This window comes from Heterocephalus glaber, unplaced genomic scaffold, assembly GCF_053883595.1.
Source record: "Heterocephalus glaber isolate CG9 unplaced genomic scaffold, H.glaber_assembly_v1.0 deba00001452, whole genome shotgun sequence".
NCBI lineage: Eukaryota > Metazoa > Chordata > Mammalia > Rodentia > Bathyergidae > Heterocephalus > Heterocephalus glaber.
The window spans coordinates 20,091,325-20,110,221 of record NW_028258302.1 but is presented as its reverse complement, the minus strand read 5'-3'; the positions used below and the strand labels follow the sequence as shown (position 1 = coordinate 20,110,221).

General features: G+C 39.8%; 1 protein-coding gene across 22 annotated transcripts in view; it reads right to left on the bottom strand.

The window, feature by feature from the left end:
* Eif4g3 (eukaryotic translation initiation factor 4 gamma 3) overlaps positions 1 to 18,897 on the bottom strand; it is a 363,950-nt gene that overhangs the window by 344,744 nt on the left and 309 nt on the right. Inside the window, exon 1 of one of the 22 annotated variants that reach the window (XM_021262997.2) lies at positions 17,402 to 18,874. The exons of the other annotated variants lie outside the window; for them this stretch is intronic. The gene's annotated coding sequence lies outside the window, so the exon portion shown is untranslated. Of the gene's footprint in view, positions 1 to 17,401; positions 18,875 to 18,897 lie in introns of those variants that run through there. 22 annotated transcript variants of the gene reach the window in all.

Genomic DNA, 18,897 nt, shown 5'->3' with positions numbered 1-18,897 from the left:
GCTCCTGCATCCATCATTTTCAGCCACTTCATAAACAATGTTATTTTTGAAGGGAGGCTAAAAAGTTCCACAACTCAAGGATTCTTAGAAAAACAGTCTGCTCATTCACAAGATTCTAATGGCATTCTGAATAGCAGTAGCACTGACTTACAACTATCAACTGTGGCATCTGCCAAAGCAACATTTCTTTTTGGGGCCGTTGAAGAAGGAGCTGAGCTATAGGATTTCATGATCCATTCCAACCTTCACATTCTAAAGACTCTGGGTTTTTTTACTCTCAATCCCAGCAGTAAATAATGCTGCACACACTGGTTGTTTAGGGCTGGAAGATGAGTCAGCAGGTGAGTCCATTTGTGAGAAGCAGTTTCACTGCACTGTTAACAACAGTGAAGCCAGCAAAAGACAGCTGCCGTTGTTTACACTGCTGAACATGCTGGGGATTTCACAGGGCTATAAAACCAACTACTGTCAGCAAGTGCCATTTTTCTTAGTTCTTAGAAGCATCAGACTTAGCAAGCAGCTCCTAAAGCACAGTGAACAATGTCTTTTCTCCAAGCAGAACTATTGTGACTGTCCACCAAAATCAGGGTTACTGGTTTAATGAAATAAGTTCATTTCTGAAGATGTCTGAACTAGAAAGCAAATAAATGAACACTCAAAAGCCATTTTTAACTGGAAGTGGTGGCGCATGTCTATAATCCCAGCGCTCACAAGGCTGAGTCAGCAGGATCGCCACATATTTGAGGCCAGCCTGGGCTACACAGCAAGTTCAAGATCAGCCTGAATTATATAGCTAGCCCCTGTCTCAAAAAAAAAAAAAATAACTTTTACAATGAGGAATGTGCCTCTGGTTACAATCACTCTTGGGTCTCTACATAGATTACTGTTATGCATGCTCAGAAGAAAAAGTGCCCCTGATAATTAAAAAAAATAAAATGGGATGGTGGCATACCCTGTAACTACCATTCAGGGAGGCTGAAGCAGGAAGTTCACAGGCCTAGGCCCAACCTGGGCAATTTATTTTCAGACCAGACTCTGTCTCAAAATTTTAAAAAATTTTTAAAGGGCTAGGGATGTAGCTCAGTGTGAAAGTCCTGGGTTTGATCCCCAGTACTATCCAAAATAAATAAATAAATTAAAAAGGTCCAGGGCATTTTTAAAACCACATAATGCCATAGAGCAATTAAACTATTTGAAACACAGAAAGAACATGAAACCAAGGGGGTAAAATACAAACTGCCCATCTTTCTTTGAGAGCCAGAAAAGCAAAGCAACCTGAAATACTTAGTGAACTTATCTTTTGTTCTGGTTTTGAGTATTTTCAACTCTGTTTCACCCCAGAGCCAAAAATGTCCACCTTCAGGAATCTATCTGTCTTAAGAAAGATCTCATCTCCAAACATATTTTCCTAAGGTTTGATACCCAATAAAGGAGTGGAATGAAAAAATACCTCCTAAATGCTTTCTGGATGAGCACAACTAACTTCTCTGCTCATTTCAAAGGCATCTAAAGCCAGGTACGGTGACATAGTTCCAGCTTCTCGGGAGGCTGAGGCAGGAGGATGGCTTGCTTCAGCCTAGAAATTTGAGATTAACCTAGGCAACCTAGCAAGACCTCGCCTTTAAAAAAAAAAAAAAGGGCCAGGGATTTAGCTCAGTGGTTCCACAGCCTGCCTCAAAAGCGCAAGGTCCCAACTTTGATCCCCAGTACCAAAAAAAAAAGTAGCCAAATTAATATTTCAAATTCCTGGCTGAATGAACAAGTAAATACAGGGATACACCTATAGTACTATAGTATACCTCTACATATCCCCTTAGCAATATACAAAAGATGCCCTAACCTTTTAACAAGCAGGCCTTTTAACAAGCAGGAATTTCCACTATTAAATGTCCAATTAGTTGAGTATCAAGACAATATGCCTCAACCAAGTACAGTGGCACATGCCTGTAATTCCAGCTACTTAGAAGGCTGAGGCAGGATCATAAGTTTAAGGCCAACCTGGGCAACTTAACAAGACCTTGTCTGAAATAAATATATAAATGGGGCATATAGTCTCCATGCTTCCCATTTACTTCAATTTATGCAGCACAATTTTCATCTTCCTCTAAAGACAAGGAAGGCCGGGGATTTACAAGGACCCGAGTTCGATCCCCAGCACAAAAAATAAAATAAAATAAAATAAAGACAAGGAGGTCTTGGGTCTTCAAAAGCTTCTACTTCAGCCAAGATTGGTAGTATAATTTGTAATCACAACACTCCAGGAAGCTAAAGCAGAAGGATTAGAAGTGTGAGCTCAGCCTGAGCACCTTAGACCCTTTCTCACAATTTTAAAAAGGACTGGGGATTTAGTTTAGTGCAAAATCCCTGAGGGCCGGGGATTTAGCTCAGTGGTTCCATCACCTACCTTACAAGCGAAAGGTCCAGAGTTTGATCCCCAGTACTAAAGAAAAAGAAAAAAGAAAAAAAAAAATCCCTGGGTTCAATCTCCAGTTCCACCAAATAGATAAATAAATACTCCACCTTGCTGGCCATGGTGGCAACTCACCTATAATCCCAGCAGTCAAGGAAGGTGAGGCAGGAGAATCTCAAGTTAGAAGCCAGCCTGAGCTATTTAGTGATTTCCAGGAAAGCCTGGACTACAGAGCAAGACCCTGCCTCAGAGAAAACAAACAAACAAAAAAAAAGAACCCTCTACCCGCTGTGGGATAAAAATACAAATTACACAGCTAGCTACAAAGGTTTTCGCAAACTGTCACATGCATGATACATTCCATTTCTGCCAAGCGGGGCTTCTTTCTACTGAAAACACACCTTGTCCAGTTTCCAGACTGCTGACCAACACTTTGCTCATGCCCTTTCCCTCAACTATGGATGTTCTTCCCCTTAACAGAAAGTCTGCCAGACTCAACTTCCTATTCCTCCAGTACTCACTGACTTCAAGGCTTTGATCTCCTACCGGTACCTCCAGTTAGAAAACCAACTCTTTAACAGGCTGAGACTACATTTCAAGTTTGTTTTCTGTATACTTCCACAACTACTACATTCTGTTATTTAATAAGTCTTTGATCTTTTGGTCATTGAAAAAATAACTGTTTGAAAAAAAAAAACAACTGTTTGCCAACTAAGCATCAGGCACTGTGAGAGCTAAATTAAGGTATCAAAATAATAGCCAATATTTTCTCTATTCTACTTCTTTCTTTCTCCAGATTCCATTAGCTCTTTCCTTCTCCCTTGACCATCCTAAACTTACCATTACCACTGCTCTTTTTCTAGTCTGTTGAACCTGCACTTGATTAACTACATCATAAATATTAAGCTACATCATAAATATTATCCTGAAAAACAAAAGATTAGGAACTTTTGTTTCCACATACTCTGACAAAAATCAAAAAGAATAACCACTAGGACATACATGGTGGCACACTTCTGTAATCCCAGCACGAGGGAGGCTGAGGCAGGAGGATTGCCCAGAGTTCAAGGCCAGCCTAAATTACATAGGGAGAGCTTGCCCCCCCACCAAAAAAAAGGCTGAGGAAGTAGCTTAGTGTTAGAGCACCCTTAGCTTCAATCCCTTGTCCCAGGAGAAAAAAAAGAGGAGGAGGAAGGGAGAGAAAGGGGAGGATAGAAGGTGGGAGGAGAGGGGGAAGGAGAAAAGGATGAAAAGGTGGAAGAGGAGAAGCCCTTTGTAAATCTAAAGTATTAACATGAACTAAAAATAAAGTAGTAACACGAACTAAGAACATAATTCTTGGGAAACTCATATTTTGGCCAAGCTCAAAAATAACTACACACAATGCTGGAAGTGGTGGCACACTCCTGTAATGCCAGCACTCTGGGAGGCCAAGGCAGGAAGATCACAAATTCAAGCCTGGCCTGGACAATTTAGTGACTTAGAGAACCTCTTTCAAAATAAAAACTGAAAGGGCTGGGGATTTAGCTCGGTGGTGCTACACTTTCCTCACAAATTCAAGGTCCTGAGTTTGATCCCCATTACTGGAAAATAATTTTTTTAAGAAGGGGGGGGGACATAGCTCAGTGTGAAGGCTCTGCCTTCAATCTCCACTACTGCAAAAATTAAAATTAAACAACACTCAGTGATAGTCTGAAACCATACTAGAAACTGGTAAAAATAACGAAAACAAAAAATCAGAACAAAGCAAGAACTATTCTTTAATTCTCTAATCGTTTTCACTAGGAATTTTGAGAAACAGTAAGAAATGCTTCTTATACTATGTTTAAAAAGTCAAGTAAGTAGAGTGCATTTCCCTGAACAAGACAAGTAAGACTACCACTTTAGAACCTGCATAATAGTTTAAACTTTAGAATGCATTTTCCCTTTCATTATCCCACTTAATCACTATCATAACCCTTTGCAAAAGGGGGAGGAACTATTTTCCCCAATTTACAGATGAGAAAACAAGAGCTCAAGAAGTTTATGGGTTTTGTTCACAAACATACCCCTCTGCTGAGTCAAGAGTTATGCTCTCGGGCCAGGGATGTAGCTCAGGAACGCAGCACCTGCCCGGCAAACATGAGGCCCTGAGTTCAATTGCTGATAATCAGGGGCCGGGATTTAGCTCAGTGGTTCTAGTGCCTGCCTCACAAGCACAAGGTCCCAAGTTCGATCCCCGGAACCAAAATCAATTGCTGGTAATCAATCTAAAATTAATCAGTCTATCAGTCAAGTCAAGTCATGTTCTCACCAAGGAGCATGGTGGCTCAAACCTATAATCCCAGTACTTTGGGAAGCTGAAGCAGCAGAACTGCAAGTTCAAAGCCAGCCTTGGTACTTTAGTGACTTAGCAAGACCCTGTCTCAAAATAAAAAATTAAAGAAATACTAGGGATGTATTTCAATGCAAAGGCCAGAGGTTCAAAGCCCAGTACAGCACCCCCGCAAAAAAATCGTACCATCAATTTCAGACTCATTATCTTTCCATTACCCCTGAGCTATAACTAAGATATTTTTTAAGTTCATACTGGGTCAAAACTATTAATGTTAGTTACCTCTTTGAATTCTTTATTGTATAAACTAGTTTTAAAAGTTAATAACAAAGAGCCAGGCATGGTGGCACACACACCTGTAATTCCAGCGTTGGGGAAGCTAAGGCAGGAGGATCGCCCTGAGTTCCAGGCTAGCCTGGGCTACATACCGAGTTCTAGGCCATCCTGGACTACACAGTGAAAGTAATATGTAAGTAATTTAATATGTATCTAATTAATAAAATCATTTATACACTTTTCCACCCTTTGAGATAGGGTTTCATTATGTTACCTAGGCAGACCTCAAACTAGCTCACATGATTATCCTGCCTTACCTCAGCCTCAGGAATAGAGGGGACTACAGTTGCACACCATCATGCCTGGCAGTTTATGGCCATTTCAAAAAGTATGATGTCTGTGAAAACAGGTAAACATACACCAGCGGCAGAAGACAATACAAAACAATCTTTTTTTTTTTTTTTGGTACTGGGGATCAAACTTGGGTCCTTGTGCTTTCGAGGCAGGTGGTGGAACCACTGAACTAAATCTCCAGCCCCAAAACAAAATCTTCATGTAGACTATCAATTACACTTACCATATGCCCAAAGAAGCAAATAAAAAGTGTTACTGTGTAAGAGTGACAGAAATGGGAGGTCTTGCATAGTGGCTGTAATCCCAGCACTTGGGAGGCTGAGGCAGGAGGATCACCAAAAGTTTGAGGCCAGCCTGGGCTTCATAGTGAGTTCAAGGCCAGCCTGAACTATGTAGTAAGATCCTGTCTCAAAAATAAAAACAAAAACAAAGAAATGTGAGGCCTTTTTTCCTTATCTAAGTTTCCATAATAACATTTTTCATTTTAAGAAGGAGTACATAGTTATATAAGAGCTCAAAACTCCCTTTCAGCATTCTATCTCTAAAGTAGCATTTAAAACCACTGGCTGCATTCATTAAGAAGTAGGCAGAGGAGCCGGGGATTTAGCTCAGTGGTTTCGCCGCCTGCTGTGCAAGCGCAAGGACCCAAGTTTGATCCCTGGTACCAAAAAAAAAAGAAACAGCCAGAGATCCCCGCTAGATCGCTGCTCCCATGTGTTCTCTGCCATTCTCCAGCCAAGGCGCCCACTTTAACCCCGACAGGCCGACAGTCGTCCCAGTACCCCCGGCCTCTTATGGACGAAAGCCGGTGACTGACTAGAAATCAGGCCTCACTGGAACCCTGAGCAGAGGTTGGACAACTGCTTCTCAGGAACTCAGGAAACTCATGTGTCAGAAAAGGTGACTCATAAATAAACCAAAAGAATACGGCTGCACAGATTTCAGAATTTGATCAGATAAAATAGTTTAGGGAATTCCTAGAAACCTACAATAAACTTATAGAAACCTGCTTTTTGGACTGTGTTACAGACTTCACAAGAGAAATAAAACCTGAAGAGATCACCTGTTCAGAACATTGCTTATAGAAATATTTAAAAATGACAAAAGAATATCCATGAGATTTCAGGAATACCATATTCAGCAGAACGAGGCCCTGGCAGCCAAAGCGGGACTTCTTGGCCAGCCTCGATAGAGAAGGCCCAATGGCTGAGAGCTCTGGGTGGAGGCTGCCATGGCTGTTGCACTGGGAAAGAGGACTCATCAGGTGGAATCCCTGGAAGTGGTGGGCACCACGTTGAACCATCTGTCATGACTATTTGGCAAATGGAAACCACTGGAAAAACAAAATTGCTGCTCACCAGGAATAATTAAACTAGAGGATCTTATTGTTCAGTGAAAATAATAAGGTGCAACATTTGTTGAGGCCTTAAGATTCAGTAGCTTGGTAACTTAATTAGAAAAATAAGCCACTGTTTCTTCAACTGTGACTGTTAATTTTAAAGCAAAATATGTGTTCAATCATGTAAGAGAAAAACATTACTGAAAGTGAAATAAATGGGAATATCACTGAAAAAAAAAAAAAGTTGCCAGAGGGCTAGGGATTTAGCTCAGTGGTGCCACACCTGCCTCGCAAGCACAAAGTCCTGAGTTCAATGCCCCATGTGAAAAAAAAAAAAGTAACCAGAAGATTTCTAAATTACCCTCAAAATCCTGATATTTCTGCCTCATATTGTGGTACATGTTAGTAATCCTAACCACTCAGGAGGCTGACATGGGAGGATCACAAGTTAGAGGTCAGCCTGGGCAATTCAGCAAGACCTTGTCTCAAAATGAAACTTTAAAAGATGGGCTGGAGGCCGAGTGTGGTAGCATATTCCTGTAATCCCAACACTCAGGTGGCTGAGGCAAGAAGATCACCAGGAGTGTGAGGTCAGCCTAGGATACAGTGAGTTTCAGGCCAGCCTGAACTACATAGCAAGGCCCTGTCTCGGAATTTAAAAAAAAAAAAAAAATCAGGACTGGGGGTAGAGAAGAGTGGGAAAGGGAATAAAAAAAAATTTAAGACACATTATGTACACATATCAACTCCCCACAATGAATATAATCATTACAGTGACAAAGGACTTGCCTAGTATGCATGAGGCCCTGGGTTCAATCTTCAACACCACAAATAAATAAATAGACTTTTAAAAAAAGGCTTAACTTTCTGATCATATATTGGCACTAATGTTCAGCTATTACATCAAAAATATATTTTTAAGGGCCAGGGATTTAGCTCAGTGGTGCCACCGCCTGCCTCACAAGTACAAGGTCCAGTTCGATCCCCGGTATCTTTTTTTTAAAGCTGAGAGGAAATGACAAAATAAGAACTCTCATCTGCCCATTTAAGTATGAAAGTGTTTTATATTTTGCTCTATGCCTCTTGTCTCCCAAATAAATGTTTGTCTGTTTTAATCCTTTAGGTCTAAAAGTATTTTTTTCTCTCTCCTCACTGGGCCCTCACTTGCTTTATAACCTATATAAAGTACTTCAACACATTTGGCTCACTTTCCCTTTCAGTATCACTTTGAAATTCCTGAATTAGGAGGTTAAAAGAGTAACTGGGGTAATTAACTCCCCAAACACAATTTTCTGCTTCAAAGGTTCTTCTGGATAAAAATCACCTAGAAGGGAAACTAACCACTCTGACTCACTTTAGAAACACACTATAGCAGCTCTTCCCCGAAGTGTTAGAAAGCTGGTGGGTGGTGTTATAAACTGGTATCATATTTCTGCCAAACAGTAAGACCCTTAACAATATCATACCTTTTTAAAATCTATTTGTCAGAGTGCTGCCCAAGAAAAAGACTCAAAAGAACAAAGCAAACTATACTATCCTCTCTCAGTATTTTCAGGATATAAAAAAACTCAACTAGTTCAAATTTCCATCTAATGCCCAAATCTTAACAAGAAGCTTACGGAAAAGTAAAAACAATTCAAATATCTAGGGACTAGGATGTTAGTAAGTAAACTATGCTGTATTAGTAAAACAGATGGGGACTGCAGATTCGTTCAGTGGTGGGAAGCTTGCCTAACATAAGCAAGGCCCTGGAGTTAATCCCTACCACCCAAGAAGAAAAAGAAGAGACAATAAAACAGCTATTTATGGCAATTACACAGACTAAACAAATAGAAAGGTATTCAAGAAACAAAGTTAAATCTAGGCCGACTAGGACGGTGAGGAAGAAGGGTCACAAGGAGGTAGGGCATATTTTTAGCATGCTTGAGGCCCTTGGTTCAATCTCTAGCACCACAAAAAAAATTTTTTAAATCACACCTATAATCCCAGCTACTTGGAAAGCTGAGGCAGGAGAATCACAAGTTCAAGACCAGCCTAACCACTTTAGTGAGACTGCCTCAAAATAAAAAATAAAAAGGGAGCCAAACAAAGTGGCTCACACCTGTAATTCCAGCAAGGCTGAAGCAGGAGGATTTCAAGTTCTAGCCTAGCCTGGGCAATTTAGAAATTTAATGATACTCTGTCTCCAAAACAAGGGGGCATGGGGCTGGCAACAGAGCTCAGTGCAAAGGTCTTAAATCCTGAGTTCAATCCCCAGTAACACAAACACATACATACACAAACACACACACAAACACTCTAAAAAAATAAATAAAAATAAAAAGGGACTGAGGAAGTAATTCAGTGGTAGAGCACCCCTGGATTCAATTCCCAGTACTGGGAAAATAAAAAAAAAAAGCAGGGCATGATAGCACACACGTGCAACCCTAGCACTCTGGGAGGCTGAGGCAAGAGGATCAAAAGCTCCTGGCAATTCAGGAAGACTCAGTCTCAAAATTTAAAAAGTAAATAAAAATAAGCCAGGCACGGAGGCACATGCCTGTAATCCCAGCACTCAGAAGGCTGAAGCAAGAAGGATCACTGAAAGTTTACGACTAGCCTGGGCTACAAAGCAAGACTATGTCTCAAAAAAACAAGAAAGAGACCAGGGATTTAGTTCAGTGGCACCATGCCTGCCTCGCAAGCACAAGGTCCTAAGTTCAATCCCCAGTACTGCCAAAAAACCAAAAAAACCCACCCAAATAAACAAATAAATAAACAAACCAAAAAGGCCTGGGATGTAGGTCAAGTACCAAGGGTTCAATCCCTAACACCACAAAAAAAGGATCAAACTTATGTACTTAAATATGTAAAAAGTTACATACTGTAATATCAAAGTTAGAGTAAATTATTTATATTATTTAGGAAGAGAAACCTCCCATAATATAAAATACATAGATACAAGATTATTCATTGCAACATCTCTGTAAATGCAGAATATCAGAAACAACCTAAATGCCAATACATGTGCTTGGTATCTTAGTGCATCCAAACAATGAGATACTATGTAACTATTAAAAAAAATGGAGATCTCTATAAACTGAAACAGTGATTTTCACAGTGTACAGTACTTGCTACAGATCATGTTAAGGAAGTGGTCTATCACTGAACTAGACCTCTAAGCCTCCAGGGTGTACTTTCAACTGAAAAAGAAAAGCCTGTAAAATTACCTATAGTACTCTACTTTCATATAGGAAAAGGGATATATATGAAAATGTGTACGTATCTACTCTTTATAGAAAAAAATAGATGGAGGGGCCAAGGATTGAGCTCAGTGGTGCTGCCAACTGCCTCACAAGCACAAGGTCCTGAGTTCAATTCCCAGTACCAAAAAAAAAAAAAGATGAGAAGCAAGAAATTAAAGAGACTGGTTACAGGTATAGGAGGAAAGAAGAGACAAAACAGAAGCTGTGTAGCAGAGACGGAGGGATGGAAGGCAGCAATACTTTTCTGAGTATATCTTTTCTTTATGACTCTGAATCTCAATACCAAAGTAATGTTTCACACATTCACAAAATAAACAAAACCCAAAGTGGAGGAATGGGGTTAGATACTATATACTGAAATTATTTCATATGTATACTAGAATTAAGTAAACAGACTGACAGCTAGGTTTCCCAATGTTGGAGTAGAAGTTAAAAGTAGCTGGCATAGCGGCACATGCCTATAATCCCAGCACTCTGGGAGGGTGAGGCAGGAGGATCCCAAATTCAAGCCCAGCCTAGGCAATTTAGTGATTTTACCATGCCTCAAAATAAAAAAATGGCACTGCCGGGTGGGCTGAGGAAGTAGTCCGTTAGGCGGCTCCTTCTGCAGCCCTTTGGCCACACCTGTGCTGCATTCGCCAACCAGAAGCGCCTCCCACAGGGACTGGATATCAATGCAAGCCTGAAAATAAAGTAATTTCTTCCTCCTGAGTCATGGCATATCAGTTATACAGAAATATCACCTTGGGAAACAGTCTTCAGGAAAGCCTAAATGAGTTCAACCAGTCTCAGATCACCCCCAACTTGCTCTCCAAATTCTACTTCAGTTTGATAGGGCTATAAATTCAGCATTGGCTCAGAGGGTCAGGAACAGAGTCAATTTCAGGCACAGGAAGATAATCTTTATATGTTTTAACTAGAAACAGAGCAGAGAGCAAGCTCATGAGGCATAATTTGATTTTTTGGAAACCAGGCTTCAACAATAGTAATAAAAATAACGAGTCTTAACTGCACAGATATTTTGGTCACTATTATAATCTCCAGGGGCAAAAAAAAGCCAGCACCATATGGTAACATAAAGGGCTCTCTAAATACATAGATTCTGCGATAATGTATGGACTTTTGTATTGAACGATGTTGAATTCAGAGAAGTAACAGAACTTATTAAAGTGGATAAAGTGAAAATTGTAGTGTGCAATAGTAAAAATACTGGCTCCAATACTACAGAATGAATAGAAAAAAATGGCTTTTTGATGACATCTGTTATTATTCATCGCTTTTTGAAGAGAAGCACAGAAGAGACTTTTTAAAAATTTATTCTAGCATTGCAGAAATGACTACACTGTTATACTATCAGAGAATTCTGGCAGAAAAATGCTTATAACTATCCTCTTACATTACCTTTATTACAAAGCATGAAGAAATATAACTTTTTTCTTAATGACAAATAAAAGTTGTCACCCTCCTGAGAACACTCTTTAATAAACTTATTTTAAACCTCAAAAAAATTTTTAAAAATTAAAAAATGGGGTTCCGGTGCCTGCCTCTCAAGCGCAAGGTCCCAAGTTCGATCCCCGGGCACAAAAAAAACAACAAAAAAAAATGGGCTGGGGATATAGCTCAGTGCAAAGCCCCTGGGTTCAGTCCCAGTACCTCAATAAAAATATTTTAACTGGATGTGGTGGCGCATGCCTGTAATCCCCGCACTCAGAAGGGTGAAGCAGGAGGATCACGATGAGTTCAAGGCCAGCCTGCGCTACAAAGTGAGACCCTGTCTCAAAAAATATACCTAGGGAGGGCCAGGGATTTAGCTCAGTGGTTCTGCCACCTGCCTTGAAAGTGCAAGGTCCCGAGCTCAATCCCCGGTACACCCCCCCCAAAAAATATAGATAGATAGATATAGATACAATTTTTTTTTAATTTTTTAAAAGGCCAGAACAGGAAAGAAACATACTAAATGTTAACAGTGGTTATCCTTTACATAAAAGATTACAGGTGGTTTTTACACTTCTTTCTTTTCAGTTTTTTAAATATCCTACTTTGTGGTATTTTCATAATCATAAAACAGGCTTCTAATACTAATATTTGACTATATTGTTCCTCCTTGACCCTCATACCAACCCTTATCATCCTCAATATCTATGCTTAAAATACAAGTCAACCACTTTAGTTTTGTAAACTAACTCAATGCTATTCCATCTCAAAGAAAATTTAGAATTATTTTCAATTCCATTACATACTTTTATAGAAGTTCTGAATGCTAAAAGTGAGTTGTGATGTCATCCACAATAGCCCTAAAACTGATTTTTAAACTGATCCCCAGACTCCAACTTACTCATACAGTAAGTACTTAGCCCTTCATTTACAGACTGCCCTCTATCTTCCAAGCACTATTCTAGGTGCTGGCAAGTCCATAGTGAACAAAATAAGACAAAAATCTCTGCCTCAGGTGGCACATACCTATAATCCCAGCACTTGGAGGCTGAGGCAGGAAGATCTTCATGAGTTCCAGGCCAGCCTGGGCTACATAGTGAGTTCTAGGCCAGGCTATAGTGAGACTCTGTCTCAAAAAAACAAACTGCCATCTTAAGCTTACATTCTACTGACAAAATTCAATATCTCACTAAAAGTCAAGCTGCACATACTGGTCTTGAAAAATTACAAAACTACTATTTAATAAAGGTCATAAAAACTGATGAATTTCAAATGTACTTAAAATAGCTTAAACTATCTCAAATTTCAGCTGAGCTACAGAAGAGTGAGAAACTCCTTCTAGATGGCAGCAAGCCAAGGAACTCAAAGCCATTTGAGAATTCAGAAGCAGCTTGGGATCCTGCAATATTTCATCCACATAAATCTCAGCCGCAGTTTATCCATTGCTTTAAGTCATATGCCTGACTACTAATGAGAAATAGTTTCCTATTATACTAGTTCAAAGTATTATTATTGCTAAAGTAAAAATAGATTGTGTCTCATCACAGAACTCTATTCCAGAACTTATTTTCCCTCATAATAAACTATACCATCACCCACAGTAAGCCAGCCACTAACCATGGAAACCTTTTTTTATGATTCCATATCCAACAACCAACAATACAGTCTTCACAGCTAGTGATGAGAAGCATTTCAGTTTCAGACTCTGGCTATAAAACTAGTGATAAACCAAGAATAGAGACTTCTCTAAGGAGCAAGTGATCTTATCTCTGATTCATATTAGCATGCATCTGATATCAAAAAGCTGCTCTAGAAATGTCACTTTCCATCAAGATACCATTAATTGGACCCCTATAAATCCATCCTATATTTGCAAGAACAAAATAAACCTTAAAGCATAATCTCCAGAATCATAAGCCATAATTTAAGAAAATCACTGAATAAATTAGTCTGGACCCTTTAAGGAAGGGAAAACTGACACCCAAATTACGTAATGTGACTAGCTCCATATAACATATCCCATCACTGGGGAAAATAAAATTGCAAATGGAAGAGCCAAGCCAGGTGTGGTGGCACACACCTGTAATCCCAGCATTCTGGGAGGCTGAGACAGTAAGGAGAATCACAAATTCAAGCCCAGCCTGGGCAATTTAGTGTCTTAGGGAGATCCTGTAAAAATAAAAAGGGCTGGAGATGAAGCTCAGTGCAAAGGCCCTGGGTTCAATTGTCAATACCTCTAATAATAATAAAACAAAGTGAAAGAGGCAAATTCATGATTTTTTTCACTCCAAGTCAGGGACACTTCCGAATAAACCAAGCTAAATCTTTTATTTCAAGGTTAGCAGATACTATTTCAAAGCCAAAGTTTAGCATCAAAAGGGCAGGGTATTACGAAATGAATGGGAAGGAGACCAGGAGGGATCAGTTACACTTCTCCTCATACACTAATTCCTCAGATTATCAGACATAAAACACTTGGAATCGACAGCAATAGGCCACTTCCCATGGTACCTCCTCTAGCTTCACTGCTCCTACCAAAAAAAAAAAATTGAAACATGACTGAAATCCATTTATTAAAATGGAAGATTAATGGAACTGGAAAAGTCAGGTGGCAGAGAAGCTATGTAAACCTGGGTTAATTCTTACTTATGCTTCTAATTTAGCTCAGATGTCAACTTCTTCCAGGAAGCCCTAATTCCTCCTCCTCAGACCAGACTCATGGAACATAGTTATCACTGTTACTTGTCTCACAGTATTCTGTTGGTTTACCTAGCTAGACCAAGTTCTTTGAGGGCAAAGATTCTATCTTAGCTTTTCCACCCTAGACTTGCACACAGTAGATGCTAAATGAACAAATGAAGTCATAAACTTATCACTTATACTGACACCTGATACAAATGGCTTAAATGTGGCAAACTTCTCCATTATGATGTAAAACACATGGGTTTCAAACACTGCCTAGAAAATGGAGCCAGGGCCAGGGATTTAGCTCAGGGGCACCGCGTGTGCCTCACAAGCACAAGGTCGTGAGTTCGATCCCTGGTCCAAAAAAAAAAAAAAATGGAGCCAGGCATGGAAGCCTACACCTGTAATCCCAGCACAGGGTGGGTGGTGCTGAGGCAGGAGGATTCCAGGCCAGACTAGGCTACATAGTTAGCCAGAACTACATAGTAAGATGCCCATCTCAAAAAAATCCAAGAATCAAAACAAACAAAAACCACTTCTTAAAAAAATCATATCAGAACTCCAAAAGCAACAGCAGTACTCAGGGGCTTTAAACTCACAGTTCAACAAAAATATCTCACTCTGAAACCTGTAAACCTGGGGCGGGAGTGGCAGCAGCTGAGCTCTAAGGCTTCTGGGTAACTTTCTCCTTCATTGAATCTCTATTGTGCATCTGTCTCCCTCTCTCCTTCCTACAGGAGGATCTACATTCAATATTTGATACTTTCTTGATTGTGGGGCTTGGGAAACAGAGACTGTGGGCCACAGTAACAGCTACTGAACTCCAGTTGCCAGGTATAAAGGTATTGCTGGAGGCCTCACTGATTTCTGAACAAGCAGAAACAAGCACTGAATCAAATGTGGAGGGCCTATACTTTAAAGGCTCTGTGAGGTGAAGATAACCTACTTGTCTAGCATTATGTGGCTATGAACTAATTAAAATGTACAATATTGGGGCCGGGGATTTAGCTCAGTGGTTCCGCCACCTGCCTTGCAAGCGCAAGGTCCCAAGTTCAATTCCAGGTACCAAAAAAAAAAAAAAGTACAATATCACCGTGTTCTAGGTCACTCTTCAGGGCTGCTTTTCTATACAAAGAACTTCCCCTGGCTCTCAAATATAGGAAAGTATTCTTCCTCCCATTCCTACATGCAGGCTGAAGGAGTCCAGCATAGTAAAAAGGGTGTGTGCCCATGGGCTTAGAGTCAGTCATAGCAGCCTGAATCTTAGATCACCTTTTACTTGGTAGATAACCTTGGAAACATTACTAACTACGCTGCATTTGAGTTTCCTCATCTGTAAAACAGATTTAATACCTACTTTATTAGAATTCAATAAAATCACGCATGTATGGCTCCCAGAAGAATATGCACTTAATAAACGAATAGCATTATATTAGTATTTATGGGCTGGGGATGTAGCTCAGGGGCACCAGGTCTGCCTGGCAAGCACAAGGTCCTGAGTTTTATTCCCTGTACCAAAAAAGAAAAAAGAAAAAAAAATTTAAATCTCTGGTGGAAAGGCAAAAAAGACAGCAAACATTACTGGCTTCAGCCTACAAAACTAAAAATCAACATATATATATATATATATATATATATATATATATATATATATATATGGACATGGGTCTTTTCTGGCTGACATTAGACTTTACCTAATTAGTTCTTGCAAAAACCCTCTGTCTGATTTTCTTACCAACGTGGCTGCCCCCAAACTGTAACTAGACTCCCCAGAAGTGTCAGCAGCCTTGAGAGAAATTACACCCTGAAGTCTTTCCATATAAATTGAGAGAACACTGTGTATTCATAACAGACTATAAAATTGTTCTAAGTGAGAACTATTTGGGCACCTGAATTTAAACTCATTTGTCTTGAATTTTCTGAAGAATGAATGGAGTGGCTTCAATCTAAAGGAGACCCAACAACCTCCTGAAAAATATAAGCAAGATTTTCTATATATGAATAGTTTTCTGTAGACAGGGTCTATGTAGTCTTCATCAAAATGTCAAAGCTATTTGTTTCCTAGAAAAAGGTTAAGAGTCACTGTTAAGATTTTCAATAGACCCTCTCTCCACCTCCTAACAGGAAAGTTGAAACAAGCAGATCTCAACACAACTGTCTTCTTTGAGGTCAAAGAGGCCATTTCTACTTAAAGGTCCTGTCACAAAAAACTACTTGGTAGGTTCGTTTCCTTTCAAATCTGTTGTTGCTAACATTTCTTATTTTGACTTTTCACTTGAACATTAATTTCAAATGAAAAACATCTTGCCATGAGAACTGCCTTCTAGTATCTTCACGAACTTAAAATACTGTCTGAGCTTATTAATTTGATGCAAACAACTGTGCCTGCATATTTTGAGGAAACAGATGTCTATTAAAGCCATGAAAAGAGCAAGCAACTCCAGCTCTGCTTCAACGTGATGCTTCAATGTTACCAATTTACCCCATGATGACCACTTGCATCACATACAAATTCTCACATTTTCTCAAGTGAGAAAAGCAGAGCCACTCTATTTCAACCCATTTTAAACCAATTCCCTTTACCAGTTAATCCAGTGTGTTCTGATAAAATCTGTAACACAACCTTCATTTACTATTTATGTAATAAGTATTTATATTTTTATTGCAACCTTTCAGTACGGAAGGCAAAGAAAGAGAAAGTAACAACAGTTGTAGAATATATATTCAATGGACAGGCAAATTTTTTAAGTCACAAAAAACTAATCTCACTACAGATAAATTTAAAATGATCGCCAATGGAAATATCTTAAATTTACTTTTGTTTTTTTTGTACCAGAGATCTAACTCGGGACCTCGTGCTTGCCAGGCAAGGGCTATGCTGCTGAGCTTAATCCCCCTCCCAATTTAAGTCATCTTAACAATAGCCTCTTTTACTCAAAAGAAAATTAACTTGTAGCACTAGTAGCTACTTTTATGTTGCAAGCAACTCTGAGCTTTTAGAAGTCCTTTCTTTCCAAAATGAGCTAAGAAAATACATTTAAAACACTGAAGCAAAAAACCAAAAACAAAAAAACCCACTCAAGTCACAGTTCTCTGTGTCCAAGTAAGCCACAAAATACACCCAGTACTAACATATTCAGCCCTGTGGTCTCTCTGATTATTGTGAATATCAAAAACACATACTATGAGCTTCCTTTCATTTGTTTAATTGTCAAAACAGCTCAAAGACACACCTATCCAAGTATAGGACAATTAAGGGAAAAAAATTAAAATTAGAAAAGAATTAAAATTACTTACAAAGTAATAAGATAGGTATTTTTAAGACATCTAGCTCTGAACTCTACCTTAAAGTAGGCAAACCAGTCAATCTTCTCCCTCTCAGTAAAGCAACCAGGGATATTGATCAAAACTAACCAGGTTTTCCATAAGCAACACTAACCATTCTCCTGGGTGAACAATTCTTAAGCAGAACCGTGCAGGTTAAAAACATTATGAAATCAGCACACACATCACACTGGAATGGAATTTATCTTTCCTCTGTGCCACACTGCCCAGATTGAAAACTGTGTGTTAACAACACATAAGGAACACAGAAAATGACACTTGACAGAAACCAAATTTTGACCTGAAATGACTCTAGAAAAGCGATGCCTTTCCCTTCTCAAAGTAATCGATACAGACAAGAAACTACAGACTGTGAAATTATCTGTGCCCCTTGCAGCAGTTACTTATTTGCTCAAACACCTCATCTCTAAAAGTCAAATGCAGGATGACACAAATACAAAACACAACACACCTAAAGTTCAATAATTATTTATTGATTTACAATAACAAGGGACACGGGGAGGAGGGATGCATGATGAAATGTTATTCTCAGGTAGGTAATACCTTTCTAAACCTCCGTGGAATTCATGAATTCAGCCGTTTACCTACACTGGCTAGTTTTTTACTAAAATACTTCCTCACCAAGACTTTTCAATAAAAGCTGTCCAAAATTCTACAACCAGACAAATACCATGAATTGGACACAATGAATACTAGACTTTCTTCCAGCTCAGGTACTCTCTACATATTAGGCCTATGGAAGGGCAAACTAAGGCCCTTTAAAAATATCTGGCATAATCCAAGCCTTCCAAGAAGTAGGACTTTTAGGGGTGATGGGTAATGTCAGTTAACTTCCTCTTCCTTTAAAAAGGTCAGACAAGGAAGAGTCCATGTAACATTTCCTTCTCAGATCGCGTTCCACCACAAACCACATCACAACTCCCCTAATCGCTAAAACATTAGCCAGAGGGAATGCTTTTTGTACACTTTCACCAAAGACTTAAAATCCAACTTACCTCGGGAACGAGCTGACTAGTTTTAAACAGTAAATTTACCAGTGAAGTTTATTATGTGTGCTAATGATAATCAGGGAAGCCCACCAAGCCCCGCCGCTGCAGGGGGAGCTTAAGGGGATGAGGAGTAGGAAGGTGTAAGCCTCACAACAATTAGAGAAAAGCCTTTCCAACAGGGTTGGTCCCAGGGACAGCAAATCCTGCCCAATAATGGGGATGGGGTTAGGGAAAAAGAGAAGGGTCTCTAGATCTCAAAGGGAAGGGCTACGGAAAAGAAGCAAGGCCCGGTGGGGCCAGTTTTCCTGGTGCTGCAGAGGGTCGCCAGGTCCCCCGCAGGGCTGCTGGGGCACCCTAAAAGCTCGGCCAAGCCCGAAGCGGGGGCCTGAGCAGCAGCCTCTCTTCTGCTGGGCTGCAGAGGCCAGCAGAAACGTCACCCCTGGACTGCGGGGTCCCCCAGGGCTGCGGCGACAAGAACCCAAAGGCCTATATATAGGAAGGTGAAA